Here is a 20,000-nt window from a genome sequence, read left to right as displayed (position 1 = left end):
CAGGAATCATAAAGTTAATTAATTCAAATATGGTGCAATCTCAGGCTCAAAATAATTACATAGGGTATAAATCTTAGAATCTCAACATGGGGGATGCCAGTGGAGATCTGTATGCTGCAAAAAACAATTTTTAATTTTTAGTTTGTATTTCCTATATTGCACAGTGGATAGCATTGTCGCTTCACAGCAAAAGGTTCCCTGGTTCGACTCTCAGCTGGGTGCTTCCTGTGTTCATGTGGGTTTCCTCTGGGTACTCTGGTTTCCTCCCATATTCCAAAGGCATGCGATAGGTGATACTGGACACTCTAAATTGTGGACTGGTTTCCTACATTTTACATTGCTGTGCATCACATTTTCTGTATCATCAACATCATGTCAGTGTTCTTAATTTTTCATTCATTCATTGATCCTCCAAATCTGCTTTATTACTTTCAGGCTTATGAGGTAGCCACAGTCTTTCCCAACATTCAATGGGTGCAAGGCAAAAACAAATACTGGAAAAGACAGCACTCTAAAGCAGGGTATGCATACATACTCAGTCACACTTTGGATGCACACCTGTAAGCAATTTGGAGTATCACTAACTTACTACAGCATGCCTTTTTGATATGGTAGGAAAAGGGACTACTTAACAGAGAACACGGTTAGCCTAGTTAGTCTACCACAAGTATTATGTAATATTGCAGAGCTTCTTATTGGTCTCCTTGGTCATAGGTTTAGTAATAACTTATTTTTGTAGTGAAAACCCATGGAAGCTCAAAAAAAGGAGATGCAGACACTGCACAGATGGCACCCTAGAATTGAAGAAAATACTGTTGTATAAGTTGAACTTACCATAACATTAGATGTTCAAATGATCACTGTTGCAGTAGCCTTAGCTATAGGGGTTACATCTTGCCAAGGATAAAACAGCAGACCAGCTTCAAAAGCTTCAGGGCACTTTCCACTTTACCCAAATTGCCAAGAAGCTTAAACTGAGCTGACTAAAAGACACGTTTGGGCACAAACCTGCAAGCAGACAGAGGGAGGCTTAGCCCTGGAAGGACAATGCTAAGAATAACAAAAAAAATGTCCACACCCTGGAATAAAAAACATACCAAGATACAATGTGGGTGGAGGGATGGAGCAGCTACTGCAGCAGTGATCATTCAAACATCTACTGTTATGGTAAATTCAACTTGCACAACTGTACCATATTTTTTATTGATCACTGCTGTTGTAGCCCTCCCTAGCTATATGGGTAGATTACCATAGCTAACTATATTTGGGAGGTGGAAGGAAAAGGATCCAGGAGCCCCTGGATAATAGTCCTAGCAAAGCTTGATCTAGACCTAGAGAAGGAATCAAGCTTATAGTGCTTTGTAAAACTATGTACAGAGGACCAAATAGCAGCTTCTAGAATACTTCTAGAATCCAACCCTTTCCAAAAAGACATAGATGAAGCCAAGGCACTGGTAGAGTGGTCCTTGACCCTTCCTGGAATACATTTGGAATGGTGAGTATAACAAAAAGTAATAATCTTAGACAACTGTTTGGAAATAGTCTGTTTTAACACAGATTGTCCCTTCTTCTTACCAACACAAGAAATGAACAATTGATCCAAAGATCTGAAAGATTTAGTTCTGTCAAGATAGTACCTGATTCGTCTGTGGGCATCCAAGGTATGGAGTATTTTTTCTCCCTTATTTTTAGGTTCAGGAAAAAAAATGGCGAGATGGACAGTTTGGCTGAAAGTAAACTCGAATAACACTTTAGTCATAAAAAAGGATTAGTTCTTAACGAAAACCTGTCCCTTTAGAAAAATGACGTAGAGTTGAATCACCATAAGAGCTTGCAACTCCGATACCCTTCTTTTAGAGGTCAGAGCAATCAGTAAAACTGTTTTCCATGGTAAGAACCTGAAGTCAACCAAATCAGCTGATTCAAATAGAGCAAGTGTTAGCTTCTCTAACACAAAATTAAGATCCCAAGGAAGGGGGGGGGCACCTGTTTACTTGGAAGCCTCTTATGCAAAACCCTTTCAAGGACATTTTGACATGAAACCACCTTGAAAGAAGAGGAACAATGGGCAGACATGCTGAAATGGTTGATAAATGAACCTTGATAGAGGAATAAGAAAGGCCATAGGACAGTAACTTGCACAAACAATTAAACCAGATAAGAACTTGCCCTGAATAGATGCTGGTTGTTGACACCAACTAGAAAACCTTTTCCGTTTGCTAATATATGCTTTTCTAGTAGCAGACTTTCTTGCCTCCATTAGTATCTGCTGCTCATCCTCAATAAACAGGTAACTAAAAGGAATTAAGACCTATCATCTAGGCAGTCAACTGATGATGATTGAAGTTGGGTTGTATCAAATACCTGTCCTTGTGTGAGTAGATCCATTCTGAGAGAAAGCTTGTGGTAATTGCTCCTGGCCATTTCCAAAAGAAGGGAGAACCATGGTTGCCTGGGCCAGAAAGGAGTCACACAGTGATCTTGGAGGATTCCTTCTGAATCTTAAGAAGTACCCTGAAAATTAGTGGAGAGGGTGGAAAGGAATACAGGAACATTCCTCTCCAAGGAAAAGAAAAGACATCTGTCGTCCAGGTGTTCGTGCATGGAGTCCTAGAACAGAATTTTACCAGCTGATTGTTCAGAGACTTGGCATTGTAATCTACTTGAGAAACTCCCCACAGATAGATCAAATAGTGTAAGACCATCTAATCCAGCTTCTACTTGTAAGGAGTCTGCCCATCTCATGCTCAGCTTGTCTGCCACACAATTATGCTCTGAAGGAATGCAGGATGCCTGTAGAGTGAGACTGTGCTGTGAACCTGTATCCCAGGCTAACATGGCTAGTCAGTAAAGGGGGTAAGACCTGTTTCCCTTTGCTTGTTGATGAACCACATGACTGTGGTATTGTCTGTAACCACTTGAAGAGGTCCTAGGAACAAACGATGGTTCAGAGAGTTCAGTGCCTTGATCAGAACAAGTATCACCTTGACATTCATGTGCTTGGATCGGTCCTTTGTGTCCCACACCATCTACACTTTTATCCCTCCTGAAACTGCTCTGCAAGCAACGTCTGAAGCATCTGTGGTGCTTTGGGATAGGGAGGGAGAAGGGAAGACCCCAGCATTGGGATCTGAAAAGATAATGGGTGTTGATACTGGGACCATAGGGATTTCAGATTCCACTGTATCTTTCTCATGTAGACTCTTGCCAAGCAAGGGTATCATGAGAATCATAGATGCCATGAGAACCAAAATTCTGAGATATTCCCTTGCAGTGACCAAAGTCTGAGTGGAGAACCTTAGAAATAGATCTAAATTATGATGGCGCAGTGGTGCAGCGCAATGGAAGGAGCAGTGGTGCAGCGATAGCATTGTCGCCTCACAGCAAGAGGTTTTCCAGTTAGATTCGCAGCTGGTATGCCTTCTGTGTGGAGTCTGCATGTCCTCCTTGCATTCGTGTTGGTTTCCTCCATGTGCTCCGGTTTCCTCCCACGTTACAAAGACATGAATGTGGAGCGTTTCTCCCCTGGCCTCTGCTGAAAATTGGTTTTGTTCCAAGTCGGACTTTCCCAATTAACAAATGTTAAATAAATAAATAAAACTCTATTTATTTTCCTGTAGAAGAAAAGCTCTGAGGTGTCTAGCTGACATCCCAGGAACAAAATCCTGTGTGAGGAGGTTAAGAAATACTTTTGAAAGTTCTCTTGGAATCCCAGCTTGTGCAAGAGATCTCCCACCCAAGAGAGAGATATTCCTGAAATTTTGCAAAAGACTCTGCAAAGATAAACAAGTCAACTATATACTGAAAAATAGGAATACCCTTTAACTGCAATGAGCTATAATTGGAGCCAGACACTTTGTGAACATTCCTGATGCAGTGGGGAGTACAAAGGGTAAGGCAGACAACTGATAATCTGATCCAGATGCACAGAACCTTAAGAAACACCTGACATCCAGCTGAATATAGATGTGATAATAGCATCTTTTAAGTCTAGTGTTATAAGGAAACTTAAAACAAGGAAGAAGAGGTAACGGTGTGAAATGACATCAGTTTGAATTTGGGCACTATCACAAGCAGGTTTAGGAAAGAAAAATCTGGTACTAGTCTCCAAGCATTTTCTTTATTTCTTTGGCGCTGGGAACATCCTTGAATAAAACCCCTTCCCTGGGGAGGAGGAACTGGTTCTGTCACTCCTTGGGACAGCATGTGATGAAGCACAGGTGGAGACAAAACAGTCTGATTTACATGATGAGGAATGATCTCCTGGAAAGGAGGAATTTCCTTCCACTGACATCTGTAACCCTGATGAATAATTTTCAGAACTCATTTGTCTGAAACAGTGTTGCCTCAGAGAAAAATGGAGAGTCAGACTTTCTAGAAGAGAAAAAAAGAGGCCAGTGTGAGAGGGGGGTCACAAGATCTCTTGAACATTCACTCCAACTTGTTGGACTGTCCTTAGTTTTGGAAGGTTTGAGACTTCTTTTTGGAACCCCCTTACAACTTTTTCTTAAATGTCTGTTTATCTGAATTCTGCTGAGACTGTTTCTTCTGTTTTTTGCCAAAATTGGATGATGAGAAAGAAAATCCTTGAACAATTTGGAAAAGGAGAGCTGAAAAATGTTAAGAGATTCCCTGGATCAGCTTGCCCCTTTCATTACACTTTTTGATCCCTGTGCAGGAGAGTAGCCAAGCACTAAATCTCCAAGGGAGAATTTAAAATCTCATTTTTACATCATTTGGGAGGTTCTGAGAATACAGCCAGACAAGCCTTGTTAAAACACTACCAGCAGTCATAGTCCTGCAAACAGTATCAACAGAGTCATGCACACACTCCAAACAATGAGTAGTGACCTCTGCAACAGAAGAAACTTAAGTTATTTAAAGTAGATTTTTCTTCACAACAAGAAACTGTAGATAAAACAGTCCTCATAGCAAGAGGTTCTCCAGTTAGATTCGCAGCTGGTATGCCTTCTGTGCGGAGTCTGCATGTCCTCCTTGCATTCGTGTTGGTTTCCTCCGGGTGCTCCGGTTTCCTCCCACATTACAAAGACATGAATGTGGAGCGTTTCTCCCCTGGCTTCTACTGAAAATTGGTTTTGTTCCAAGTCGGACTTTCCCGATTAACAAATGTTAAATAAATAAATAAAACTCTATTTATTTTCCTGTAGAAGAAAAGCTCTGAGGTGTCTAGCTGACATCCCAGGAACAAAATCCTGTGTGAGGAGGTTAAGAAATACTTTTGAAAGTTCTCTTGGAATCCCAGCTTGTGCAAGAGATCTCCCACCCAAGAGAGAGATATTCCTGAAATTTTGCAAAAGACTCTGCAAAGATAAACAAGTCAACTATATACTGAAAAATAGGAATACCCTTTAACTGCAATGAGCTATAATTGGAGCCAGACACTTTGTGAACATTCCTGATGCAGTGCGGAGTACAAAGGGTAAGGCAGACAACTGATAATCTGATCCAGATGCACAGAACCTTAAGAAACACCTGACATCCAGCTGAATATAGATGTGATAATAGCATCTTTTAAGTCTAGTGTTATAAGGAAACTTAAAACAAGGAAGAAGAGGTAACGGTGTGAAATGACATCAGTTTGAATTTGGGCACTGTCACAAGCAGGTTTAGGAAAGAACAATCTAGTACTAGTCTCCAAGCATTTTCTTTCTTTCTTTCTTTGGCACTGGGAACATCCTTGAATAAAACCCCTTCCCTGGGGAGGAGGAACTGGTTCTGTCACTCCTTGGGACAGCATGAGATGAAGCACAGGTGGAAACAAAACAGTCTGATTTACAGGATGAGGAATGATCCCCTGGAAAGGAGGAATTTCCTTCCACTGACATCTGTAACCCTGATTAATAATTTTCAGAACTCATTTGTCTGAAACAGTGTTGCCTCAGAGGAAAAATGGAGAATCAGACTTTCTAGAAGAAAAAAAAAAGAGGCCATTGTGAGAGGGGGGGTCACAAGATCTCTTGAACATTCACTCCAACTTGTTGGACTGTCCTTGGTTTTGGAAGGTTTGAGACTTCTTTTGGAACCCCCTTACAACTTTTTCTTAAATGTCTGTTTACCTGAATTCTGCTGAGACTGTTTCTTCTGTTTTTTGCCAAAATTGGATGATGAGAAAGAAAACCCTTGAACAATTTGGAAAAGGAGAGCTGAAAAATGTTAAGAGATTCCCTGGATCAGCTTGCCCCTTTCATTACACTTTTTGATCCCTGTGCAGGAGAGTAGCCAAGCACTAAATTTCCAAGGGAGAATTTAAAATCTCATTTTTACATCATTTGGGAGGTTCTGAGAATACAGCCAGACAAGCCTTGTTAAAACACTACCAGCAGTCATAGTCCTGCAAACAGTATCAACAGAGTCATGCACACACTCCAAACAATGAGTAGTGACCTCTGCAACAGAAGAAACTTAAGTTATTTAAAGTAGATTTTTCTTCACAACAAGAAACTGTAGATAAAACAGTCCTCATATTTTCACAACTTGACAGAACAAACTTTATCATATGAGCATGAAAATTTAAAATTCTCTAATCAAAGTTGCAGAAATATATATTTTTTCTCCTACCTATCAATAATTTTCCCATCTTTATTAGAAAGAGCAGGACTAGAATTAACCAAGTGCTTAGCAGCAATGGGGTCAACTAAAGCTACAGCTGCTGGGTCAGGTTTGGGAAAAGAGTATAAAAATGTAAAGGACTGAAGAATTTTATACATCCTCTCTGCCTTTTTAGGAGCAGTTGGTAGACTATCAGGAAAACTGCAGGCAGTAAGATACACATCTTCAAAAGGAGACAGGACAGGAGGAATGGGTGTATGATCTGGAAAAGCCTTCTGTAACAACTTACAGTATTTTCTGAAGGATTGAGAATCCCCAGTGCTCTCCCACTGAAAACACTGGAAAATTCTAGCATTAGTTTAAGAGAAAGAGAAATTCCCACAAGGAGCTTCAGAAACAAAACTGTCTTCTAAGTCTGAATCAGAAATCCGAGGATAAAACCCTGAATCCATCCCTGCATCTTCCAACTCAGGTTCAGAATCTTGAATCTCTTCAGGAAAAGAGGAACCCCTCTTTCTTTTACGAGAAATTACTTTACAAGAAGGAACAATAGTCTGAATTAAACCCTGAGCCAGTGCCAGTAAACAACTCCTATCCAATGAAATTTGAGGAGGAATAGATACAAGTTTTCCGTTTCTTAACAGAAAAATGGGGCCAGCCATGTTACTAATGGCAGCAGCTACATCCCCAGGGATGGGCACAGCATTCTGACACAAGAGGGTCACCTTCCCTTTTCCCTCTCCCAGGACTGACAAGAGTGGCTCTCTTGCCCACTGAGGGGACTTCAACAACCACATAAGACATGGATAGCCCCGGTCAATAATGGCTGTAGGTGCAACACCAGACTGGTCCAGAAAGATGAGTGGTCTGAGGTACAACAAGTGGACACAGCAGAGTCACCTACCTTTAGCTGAGGCAAATTGCTAGCTTGCTGGGGTGGCAGAGCCTGATTGCTTAACGTTTTTCTTTTTGTGGCTGGCATAAGGACTGAATGGGGGAAAGACAATCTGTTCCATGGTCAAGCCGAAAATGGCACCTCTTTCCCAAGGAAGACAAGCAGTAAATGCTGGTAAAACTACCAGTTCATAAAAGTTACTTTTTTGACAGAAACACAGTAAAAAGCACTTTAAGACCTATGACAGCCCTGCACCAGAAAAATAAACAGAATTTCTCCATGTATGTTTTTAGTTAGTGTGCACTACTTTTAAACTGACAGGAAAAAATGAGTGCTCCATTTAAAGGAATGTTACAATTTTAAGACAATGTGTTAAAACAGAACACAACACTCCGAGCTATAAAATATCTTTCCAAAGGAGGAAAGTAATAAAACTGCAATAAATACAAGGCTATCTGATGTACATACAAATAGCTACGTTTCTGGTGTCATTCTAAGGGGATCCAGTATCTGTTTTCCTGGGACGACATGGTCAACACACCACGATGCTTTGCCAGAGATGGCCTGCACCTGTCACACCTGGGATTCCAGATACTGGCTAAGGGTCTTGCTGCCCCTATAGTGCCTTTTTTAGGCAAGGTTCAAATGACAAATTCACCACCATAACAGGAACAGGCAAGCAAAAACTGAGGGTAATGCTACTCAATGCTAGAAGTCTAAATCTCAAAATGCACTCACTCGAGGCACTCCTTAAAATGGAGAACATTGATATCTGTGCAGTGACTGAGATCTGGTACAAGGCTGTAGACAGCACCCCTGCATTACCAGAATATAACTCATACCACACTTTTTTTTCCATCTAACCTGGACCAGAACACCAAAGGCGGAGGTGTGTCCATATTTATTATGGATATCCACACCTCCAGGCTAGTTGCTCAGCATAATGCACCCAAGGTTATCCAAGTGCAACTAACTCTGGGCAAAACTGCAATCCAAATTGTAGCTTTCTACAGATCCCCCACCATGCCCCAGGATTCCCACTCCTCTTTTCTTGATATACTGGAAAATATTAGGGTTCAACTAAACATCCTAATAATTGGCGATTTCAACTACCCCACCATTAACTGGGAAAACTACTCATGTACCAACTCATTCACTCAACGCTTTCTGGAATTCATAAATTACAATGCCCTGGATCAACTTATCCACACCCCCACCAGGGGCAACAATATCCTAGACCTAGTCATTACCAACAAGAGTGACCGGTGTTCCACACCTGAAGTCAACTCCTCGTTGGTCAGATCTGACCATAAGTTAATCACCCTAGATATCCGCATCCCGCCCCCACCCACCATTAAGGAAACCATGGTAAAAAATTTCTCCAAAGCCAACTTCATGCTTCTTAAGACAGAAGTGGTGACCTTCATGACACCGATGCAGATGGACAATACAGTTACAACTGCTGAATTCTACACAAATGCACTCTATAAGCACTTACACGAGTGCATGGATCGTGCTATCCCAAACAGAACCAAGACGCTATCCTCCAAAAAAAGGAAGCCAATCTGGTGGTCTCCTGCCATAAACAAACTCTACAACAGAAGGAAGAAACTGTTGCAAAAGAGAGTAAAATCCCATGAGTGGAGGAGCTCCCTGGTCAGCCTCAGTAAGAAGCTGAGATGCCTTATAAGATCCTCCAAAGTTAGCTATGAAAACAAAATCACTACTGATTCTTAGGGCAACCATAAAGCATTCTATAGCTATGTCAAGAATCTCAATGGCAACACCCAGATCTGCTCTGAGGTACAGCACAATGGCAGGGAAAATACAGAACCAACTGATATTGCCAACACCCTGGCAGATAGGTTCAGTGCTAACTTTATCCCCCTCTCACCCCCTAAAGGGCCCATATCTAAGAATGCAGAGTCCCTGTAAGCACAACTATGCAGGTAAAAGCTGCACTCTCTAAAACCAAAAACACAGCATCCATGGGACCGGACAACATCCCAGGCTGCGTTTTACAAGAGCTTCAGAATAAACTGGCTCCCCACCTAAGCACCATGTTCAATCATAGTCTCATGTCAGGCTTTGTGCCCACTGAATGGCACACAGCAACAGTTATCCCACTTCATAAAGGGGGAGCCACCACTGATCCTGGGAACTATCCCCCTATTAGCCTGACGAGCCTGGTTTGCAAGGCCATGAAACGTATCATCATGGAACTCATAAACAAAGACATTCGTAACCTCCAAACTCTGGACCCCACCCAGTTCGGGTTTGTGAAAGGCAGATCATGCCTTCTGAACCTGATCAACTTCTTTGAGGCAGTCACCAAAGCCGTAGACAAGGGTAAGGTGGTTCACACAGCCTATCTTGACCTCGCCAAGGCTTTCGACACCATCCCCCATTCAGGAATTATAGCTAAACTCACTAAACTAGGTATAAATCCCTACTTCACAAGATGGGTTGCCAACTGGCACACTCACAGAAGCCACACTGTAAAAGTTGCAGCCTCCAAATCTGACTTAAAACCAATGACAAATGGAGTACCACAGGGTTCAGAACTGGGACCTCTCCTGTTTGGTATCTACTTCTCTGAAGTGCAGGCTAACACAGAAGGCCTTTGGTTAATGAAGTTTGCAGATGACTGCAAACTAGGAGCCATAGTTGAGTCCCCAAATGACGTGGATATCCTACAGAAGGGCCTCACTGAGACAGATACCTGGTGTCATGGCCTCAAGCTCAATGCCAAAAAGTGCATTGTTATCCCCTTTGGTAAAAACTCTGTACCCATGAACTACCACATAAACGGCAGTCTACTTAACGCCAAATGTGTGATAAGAGACCTTGGGACCCAAGTGGACAGTAGTCTCTCCTTTGATAATCACATTGCCACAGTAGTCAGGAAATCCTTCTGTGTGGCACACTCATCACAAAAGTGTTCTCATCCAGGAAAAAAGATGTCATTGTTCCCCTCTACTCGGCATTCATTAGACCCATTATAGAGTACTATGTCCCATTTGGAATGTACCTCACAAGACATCTGCAGCAGCTGACAAAGAGGATTACTGGCCTCAAACAGATGCCCCACACTGACCATCTCAAAAAACTCCAGCTTTACTCTGTAGCATATCGCCGACTCTGAGGAGATCTCTGCCTAACATATAAAGTTATGTTAAAGAAGCCAATTCCACTAAAATAAAACACAGCATAGCTCTGGTGCAATAACGGCTGTCTTCCAACTTAAAAAACTTTCGTTTCACCAGTAAACAAGTCCGATAAAGAATTCACTATAAATATTGAACTTTTATTGTACAACTTATAAAAAAAAAATAAATGAATAAAACACAGATTAAGCACTTTCATCTCCCTTCGAAGACTTCTTCATATTTATATATAAATAGAAAAAGCATTACATGTATTTTTCTCATTCGCTAATACATTAAATTTAATGAGGAAGACCCTGTCCGTATGAATGTATTGTAATGTTTGATAGGGACGGTAGTGTGATGCACATAATATATATGCATTTATATTTAATTTAATTTAATATATTTGTTTTATGTCTATATACATTTATGTATTAGCGAATGAGAAAAATACATGTGATGCTTTTTCTATTTATATAGATATATATAAATATATATATATGCAACAGAGTGTATATACACAATAAGAAAAAGATTTTTAAAAAAAGTTAATTGATTAATTGAAGCTTTAATGGCCAGCCAATGATATACAACATGGGATGATATAAAAGGAATGGGAAATGGTTTACTTGTGATTCTGAAGAAGTCTCCGGAGGGAGATGAAAGCGCTTAATCCGTGTTTTATTCATTTATTTATTTTTTTATAAGTTGTACAATAAAAGTTCAATATTTCTAGTGAAAAGTTATGCTAAACCCAAAGCTGTTGGACATTCTGCACCTAAAGAAATCCCAATCCCTCCGAGCTACACACCCTAAGGACATAAACCTTGTCACCACAATAAACAGGACATGCTGGAGGGATAGATTCCTGTCCCAAAGACTTCCTATACTCTGGAACATGCTACCCATCTATGTCAAGCAAAGTTCCTCATTAGCACTCTTCAAGAAAAATCTTGATGAGTGGATGGGAAATAGGAAATACACCCAGGGATCACTTCTGTGGCTCTGCTCAACAGGGGCGCAGGACATTAACTTTCTTGGGTGGCATAAGCCAGGGAACCTTGTTGGTTAGGCTTACTTTGGCCCTTGGGCCAATAGCCTAATACCTACCTATGAACCTATAAGAGTGTGCAGTCATCTGCACATTGTATTATGGAAGCCTGTTGTATGGAGGTGTGGAGAGTGTTGGTGAGAATGATAAAGTGTAGGGGACCAAGGATAGAGCCCCCATAGGTACACCAGTGGTAACTGGGAGGAATGGAGAGAGGGTACCTATTGGAAAAGTAGCATTTGAAGCATAGAAGGCTGGTCTGAGATAGACCTAATTAGGACATTTGAAGTAGAAGTTTACTGTGAAAATGGCTTTAGACCCATCCAGAAATAAGGAGGAGACTGCTTTGTCATCATCTCTAACTTTACTGACTGTACCTATAAAGGTTAGAAGTGCAGTGTTCGTACTATGGGAGGGATGGATGCCATGTTGTGTGGGGATAGCAATTGTTTTTGAATACATTTTTCAAGTATTTTGGAGAAGGATAAGATTGCTATAGGTCTAAAATTACTGATGTCTGTTGAATTTCCTTCTTTTATAGTGGGATACTGTATGATTTATTCTTAAGAGAGAGAGAGAGAAAATGTGGGATTCCTGGACTGACTTATGTATATGGATTGAGACATAATAGGCAATGCTATCAGCTGCTATTTTAAGGTACTTGCTTGGAAGGTCATCAGCTGAAGCAGAGCAAAGTTTGAGTTTAAGAGTAGTTTCATGTAGAATGTGGACACAATTTTGAAGGTGAAAGTGGATGTGATGACATGTGGCTGTTGGGCAGGACTGGGATTAGATGTTGGGGAATCCTTGTTTAGGGAAGCTGTACTGTCTATGAAACAAGAGCTGATTTCTATTGTAGTTTCAATTGGCGAGTTACTGAAAGAAAGGTTAGGGTTGAATTTTTGGCCTGGATGTAAGATTTCTTTAATGGCTGAGCAGTATTTTTTAGGGTTGTGTTTACTATTGTTCTGAAAGTTGCAACAGTATAGTTTTTTTGTCTTCATGTATTTGCTTTTTAGTACAGTTGCGGAGCATTCTAAAGCTTGAGATATTGTGGTGTTTTATATTTTTGCCATTCTTTACAAGCGTTTTCTAAATCCTGCATTAGTATTCTATTCATTTTGGATAGCCAAATTGCATGATTTGTTCTAGTCTCTTCCTTCTAGGGGGTGCAGGATATTTAGGAAAGTTGTACTAAATTAATTTAGAGCATCATCTAAGGGGAGGATTTTTATGATGTTCTACTTAACAGAAGATATGGTAGTAATGAATATTTCTGGGTTAAACCTGGACAGGAAGTGGGCTGTTTTATAAACATGCTGTTTGAGTGGATGTGTGAGATGTCTGGTTGAACAGATTAGGAGATGGTCACTGAGAGAGTCTGACATTGTACCTGTGGTGGTGAATTTGCTAAGGTCTGATACTAGGATTTAGTCTAATAAGGAATTTATGTCTTGCTGTAATGTGTGGGGTTATTGATTAGTTGTCCAAAACTGTGAATGTTTATGCTAGATATATGGGTGTTAAAGGTTATCTCCAACCAATTGATATTAACATCACCTAGTAGTATTTTTTCCCATGTGGAATTGTTATGCATATCCAATGCTGGATATCTTCCAGTGTAGCTGTATTGTCACCAGGAGGGATATAAATGACAGTAATACATATTTGTTTATATTTATTTACAAGAAATTAATAAGAAGCTCTGCTGAACTGAATTTTGGTATTGGTTTGTTTTAGGGAGAAATGTGGTGGCTGTTGGGAAATATTACAGCAATACCACCACCTTTTCCCTCTATATGGTCATTACAGATGATATTATAGCCAGGGGGTGTAATTTCAAAGTAGTTTATCCTGGGTTTAAGCCAAGTTTCAGTTATATCAAGAATATTAGGCTTGTTTTGGGGAATGCATGTAGTTTAGCAGTTTTACTTCTTATACCTCTAATATTTATGGCAACAAAAGTTAGATTATTGGGGTGAGGAGGAAGACTATTGTTAGGTAGAGCAGTGTGTGGATGGGAATTGTCATGACAGATAAGGCCAGGATTAGGGTGAATGTCTCCTCCTCAGAGGATTTTAGTATATTGGCGTGTTACTGATTCTAGTTTTTTGGAGAGTATTTTTCCACTTAATTTTATTTTGATTTAAATTGAAATAGAGTCCATCAGTCTACATATGGGATAAAGGTGAGAGGCATCATTAAATAGGTTTGGTGCAACGTGTGAGGAGTTTAAGGAGGAAATATGGATAGGTGATAAGGACAGAGTTGGAGAGATGTTGAGTGCTATTGCTAAGTCATGGCTGGATGAGCGAGGCTCAGTAGGAGAAGAATAGAGGATATGCTGAACAGTAGCATGATTAAGTAAAGGAATCGGTACTTTATTGATGGCAGGTAGTGAGGAAGTAGGACTCAAGAAGAAAGCAAGAGGTTGCAGGGCTACAGGATATTTAGTTGTGGAGTCTGAAACTAGACATAAAGTAGGTAGGAGTGAAGTATTTCTATGAAGGAAGAGAGTTAGGCTATCGCGATATCTCTTCTTATGTTTCTGAAATGTAAGAAATAGAAGGGTTTAAAAGGCTAGAATATGAGGATGTTATTAAGGGGTCTACTTGAGATTACCGAAATCTCAGTAGACCGACACACAAAACAGGAAGCCGAAAAGCTCGACGTGTCAGATGATTGACACGTCAGAGTGCCTACTTCCAAATGGACAACAGTTCAACTAGAGTGGAACAGGAAATCCACTCTTGTGAACATTGTAGTGTAATCACGGAGTTGGTATATTTAAGTTACGGGGGGGTATAAGGGGACAAAACCCCCCATGGTGGGTGCAGGGGGCATAGCCCCCCTGCAAGAACCTGAAATGTGAAGGTAAGTGTTTTAAATTTTTTATTTGTAGTGTAAGTTTTGTATTAGTGGTAATGGTTTAGTTTAGTGTAGATGGTGGGCAGGGTGTGAGTAAGGGGAGCTAGGTAGTTTTATGTTGAGTGTTGTGTTTTTTCTTTTGTATGTTGTCTGTGTGTGTTGTTGTATGTATGTATGTTTTTGTTGGGGTTTTGAAGTGTTGGTATTGTGTGTGTGTTGGGTATGTGCGGTTTGGTGTTCTGCAATGTCAGTGTTGTCTGCTCAGTGTTTTGCATATCGTTATGTAGGATATTGGGTAACTGAAGTAGACCCATTATTAAAATAGGAAGTAGTGAGGATTTATTTGGGGAAAGCAGAACTTGAAATGTAGAATAATGGATAGGTACTGTTGGGGAGGAGTCTTAGCATGAATGGATACAATGCAAAGTAGTATGGAAGGGTGAAATGTTGTTGGGAATGATGCTGAATATTAGATGGAAGCAGGTAAATGGGAACATAGAAACAGGAGTGTTTGTATCGTGATAGTAAAGTTGCTTGGGGAGGATAAGGAAATGGCTGTCACATGTGAAATGTATATGTGGGGGGTATAATGGTAGAGTAATAGGTGATGTGTGGGAATTGGACAGGGCCAGCTCATGCCATCGGACTGCAGGACTGCAGCCCCCCCCCTCCCCAGCTGTGAAAAGAAAGAAAAAGATAAACACTTTAAAAAATAAAACATTTAGTAATATTTAATTTAATTTCCCGTGGTGGTAGTGCTGCGATAGCATTGTTGCCTCACAGTAAGACGCTGTCCGGTTCGATTCTCAGCTAGAGCGTCTTCTGCGTGGAGACATGCGTGAATGGGCGTACCTTCATTGAAGGTTGTGCATTAGGCCTGGCAAGCCGGTACGTAAAAATCAATTGCCAATCATTAGCAGACCAGAGTTCTGCTGTGGCGACCCCTAACTGGGAAAAGCCGAAAGACACAAACAAACAAACTGTTTGGCTGCAATGCGAGTCTGACTGACTCGCTGTTAAAGTGCCAGAACTCGAACTGCACACATATGCATGCTCAGCGAGTTCTGGCTTTAAAAAAAAATAGTTTCTGTAAATCCAGACTGCTGTAAAAGCAGTCCAGATTAAGAGGAGAAGGCATCAGTGTAGAGCTGCCCAAAGGTCTATGTGGTTTGTAACCATGGTAAAGTGGAAGGGGATCAGACTGCCACATCTGCAGTCACATACGTGATGTGGATGGCTGGATGGCTACTGATTAGTTCTCACTCTCTTGCCACACTTTGCGTGCTGGAAAAAAGAGAGCAAGAAACAGTCAGCAGTAAGTATGTGTATTACTTCACATTTGTTTTATTCTGTCAATGCCTCAGGCGGTAGAATGATCTGTGTCATTTGCTAAAATTTGTGAAGGTGTTGCATTGCGCTTTACTTTCATCGCTCAGGAACAGTTGTTATCCACAGGCAGAAGAAAAGAAAATACAGAACTGAGGTGCTGGCCACTTAATAGCCTAAAAAGTTATGCATTTATGTATTTATTTAGATTTGTTATCCAGGTTGAACTTAATCCACGTGGATATTTTTCAGGTATCTCTGATGTTACAAAAAGAAAACAAATAAACGTGACATGCATCATATCAAAATATTTAATAGGTTGTCAGTTTCGTAACAAGAGAAGTTAATTTTCGCTCTGTAGTGCTAACAGGTTTTGCATTAGTATGATTTTTTTTTAAATGACATGAAGCCTGAAACTGAAATATCTGTCATTATTTTCGAACTTCAATCTTTCATGATTTACCACTAATTTCCCAGGAAAACACAATTTTATGAAATACTGACCCAAAAAATGAGGCCAAAATCTGGACACTGCAAAAATCTGTACATTTGAGAGGCATGGCGCACACACACACACACACATATATATATATATATATATATATATATATATATATATATATATATATATATATATACAAACATGAGTGCACTATGTCAGTACATTTTATTGCTAACTGAATTTCAGAAGGAACTGAAGCTGCTTCGTTGTTAGTATTTTGCATCTGCTAGTATTCCTTTTATTTCTTGACTTTGTTCACTTTAACATTTCGATGGTATGAATGCAATATTTCCCTTAAAATCACTAGTCATTCCTACATGACATTTTAATACAAAACTGTGCATGTGCCTGAACATGCATACAAAAAAAAATATACAAGAAATGCTGTACTACAATAGTGTAGTATTATGATTATTATCAGTTCAAATGTATCCATACCCCCAGCTAACCACCATCACCTCATCAGTGCTGCCTTTAAAGGTGAAAGTTCCATAGTTTGCATCATGTTCCTTTTGACAACCTTAACAATTTAGTTTTCTTTTATCCCCTATCCTACAACAGTAAGACGTGGCACCATACTTCTCAATGCTCCAAAATTCTGAATATCCTGATATTTGCCTTGTTTCCTTCTGTGAAGTATATCTGGCATCATTACCAAACATGTTCTATTTTGGTCTCTAGTTACAATACAATTTGATATGATATCATTATAAGCAGTTTATGTATCAGCTTTTCTTAGTTCAAAAATTCTGGATAAATTCAAAACTTATGAGGGGGTGTAGACAAAGGCCGAGAATCAGGGACTGATTGTAAGTATTGGTCATATAAACTTAGAAATTTGCTAGAATAATACATTTCTCAGGTAGTTAGGTTAATAGTACTAATAATGTAAAAGTGTCACTGATTGTCCCTTATTATTTCTGGATTTTATCCTGATTCTGCTGAGAGCTTTGATTCCGCCAGGCATAACATAACTACAGGAAGTTGCAGTTTACATTTATGTACGAAATGTTGTCTGCAGTAAATCCTCCTAGTCATCAGGCACTAACAACATCAATTTATTTGCAGCACCACATTATAAATGACAATGCCTTACTATGCCAGTACTCTGGGGAAGAGTTATTTATTGAGTAATTAATTTTGTATGGCTAGTGCTCTCTGCAAGGACCTTTAAACTATTAAGTACTTGTTGGTTTTCAGCTTATTGTAAATATGTCTAATTTAGCTGTAAGTTTATTCATATTATGATGCCTTATTTTATACTTGCGAACTCTTTTAGATTTTTATGTATAGTTGGTATATAGCATTTGGAGGATACAACATTTACACCTTTTTTCGAATGTTTGATATTTTAGCTGCATTTTCTTTTGTTGGAAGAGAAATTTACAGCTGCTCATGCCATGTCTGCTTAAAATGTGCAATTATTTTGTTTAGCAATGGATTAACTATTGTGGTATAAAGTTTTAAAGCAGTGCTAGTAGCACAACAGGTAGCATACTTGCGTCTTGCTGCAGAAGGCTGTATGTTCTACTCCTACAGCATATACATTTGTATTTTGAGGTGCTGCAGTCCTGAGTATGTCCTCCTTTGAATAGAGATACCTACTAACCATTAACCCATTTTTCAGTTTGCCATCCAGTCCCTATTTCAACATACCAACTTATACTTAATGAAACATATGCAATTTATTCTTCAAGGGAAGCAGGCACTGAATTTGTAGATGAAAACACTGAAATATAAAGTTGTTTTCTAGCAGCAACCTCTTCATTAGATTCAGATTTCTTTAATGTGGGATTATTCAGATGACTTTTACTTCTACAGAGATTGTGCATATTGACTGATATTGGTGGACTGCAATGACAGAAGTTTGAGTGGCCTTTTATGGTTGAAATGTCCTGAATTGGGCAGCTTTATTATTAGTGGTTCATATGTTTTGCTCCATTGTTTACTGGAAAAATGTTCAAAACTATAAATTTAAAATGCGGTCTAACAAATGCTGCTGCATTATACAAGGGATATAATTTAATTAATATATTTTATAATTAAGTAAATCAGGAAGGTAAATCAAAAAAACTTTCCCATGGTCCTAAATGTGTGCAAGGGGCCTATGATTTGAAAACAGCTCAAAGGTAAACTTAACCCACCACTGGCCAAATGCATTTTCTTTGAATGTGGGTTTCAGTGCTGTTTCAATGAATGAGTTTCAAAGGCAGATAAGTTTTAATGCTAAGTCTGTTTTCACTGAAAGACTGTATTGCTTTGTTTAGCAAATATCTATCAGTGTTTATGCTATAAAATTTGAAATAAAAGTTGTAAATTAAATCTAAATATTTGTAATGACTGTAGAAGTAAAGCATAAAACAGTATGCACAGAGTTTTTAACACTGGAGGCAAAGTGTTTGGGGAATGCTGATGATTTTCTTTCTTTAACATAATACTCTGGAAAGGTCAACCAGATGCTAGTGATCAATGTCTTTTGGGGGCTATTGATGACTTTTTTTTTTTTTAATATCCTGACAGCAGTCAAAGAAATACGACGTATGCAATGTGTTCTGGAGAGCCGTTTGTGGATGACATCTGTTTTTTTTTAACCTAGTATTTTTTGTAAGATAAACTAGGTTGGTTTATCAACGTTTTGTTGTTGAAACAAACTCTACTTTTGCATGAGTAAAGTATGAATGGGCAAACTGAAGTAAGATCACATGCAAGCTCTTGGCTATGTGATGTGAAAGAAATGCAGTAATGTAACCGTGGTCTTTTATTTTCATTATGTTAAACTTTGTAGGCTCAAAGCAGATTTTCTGGGTAGGCAGTTGGGATAGGGCAATGTATATGTGCAAATGGAATGACTGCAGTTCTAGCTTGCTTTGCAAGACTAATGTGCATTTGAGTGAAATAAAATCAACCATAAGCTCTGAACAGAGTATTATTTATGTGAAAAAAAAGAATACTCACCTTAATGACAATATTGTCTTTTTTTGTTGCTGTTTTTGTTTTTAACCTTGCAAGATCAAATCAGACACTGTGGATGGGACAGGCACTGGGAATTGGAGCTGGGTGTGAAGTAAACAAATTGCCCTGCAGTTTACTCTTGTAATTATATATTTGCAAAACTGTAATACTTTTTTGTCTGTATTTTAAGATGAATGTCAAATAATTAGAGAGTTGAGTATTTCTGTAACATAGATTCATCCCTTTCTAGTTGACCACACCCCTTTCTAGCTGACCACTCCCATTCAGCTGTATCCTGCAGCCCCCCTTTGATTTGAAGTCACCAGCTGCCACTGGAATTGGGGTAGGATAGGGGAGCATAGCAGGCTTTCCACCCACAAGGCAATTATTACAGGGAGCAATCAGTTAAAAAGCAATTAACAAGGAAGCACAAAGCAGAACAGGTTTTCTTGTATTTACTGACTGCAGAAACCAAGAACCTAAGGAGACTAAGTAACTGACATATACAGTGCAATCTACTGGTTAAGAAAAGAGCAGTGGCCCACTTTTTAAGTGATCCCTAGAGTCAAGGATGACTTCTTTGGGGAGAATGTCACAGCCACTTTCCAGCACAAGGCAGGCATGCACTTGACTAGCTACAGTTAATACACAGTAAGTATAATCATGATAAACATCCTTGTATTGCAC

At 39.5% G+C, this 20,000-nt stretch overlaps 1 protein-coding gene across 1 annotated transcript in view; it reads right to left on the bottom strand.

The window, feature by feature from the left end:
• LOC122808726 (formin BNI1-like) overlaps positions 1-20,000 on the bottom strand; it is a 189,461-nt gene that overhangs the window by 159,406 nt on the left and 10,055 nt on the right. The gene's annotated exons all lie outside the window — the stretch shown is intronic.

The sequence above is a fragment of the Protopterus annectens genome, chromosome 8.part0 (assembly GCF_019279795.1).
Source record: "Protopterus annectens isolate FY-2018-M chromosome 8.part0, PAN1.0, whole genome shotgun sequence".
NCBI classification, from domain to species: domain Eukaryota; kingdom Metazoa; phylum Chordata; order Ceratodontiformes; family Protopteridae; genus Protopterus; species Protopterus annectens.
This window is presented reverse-complemented; position numbering and strand designations above follow the sequence as displayed.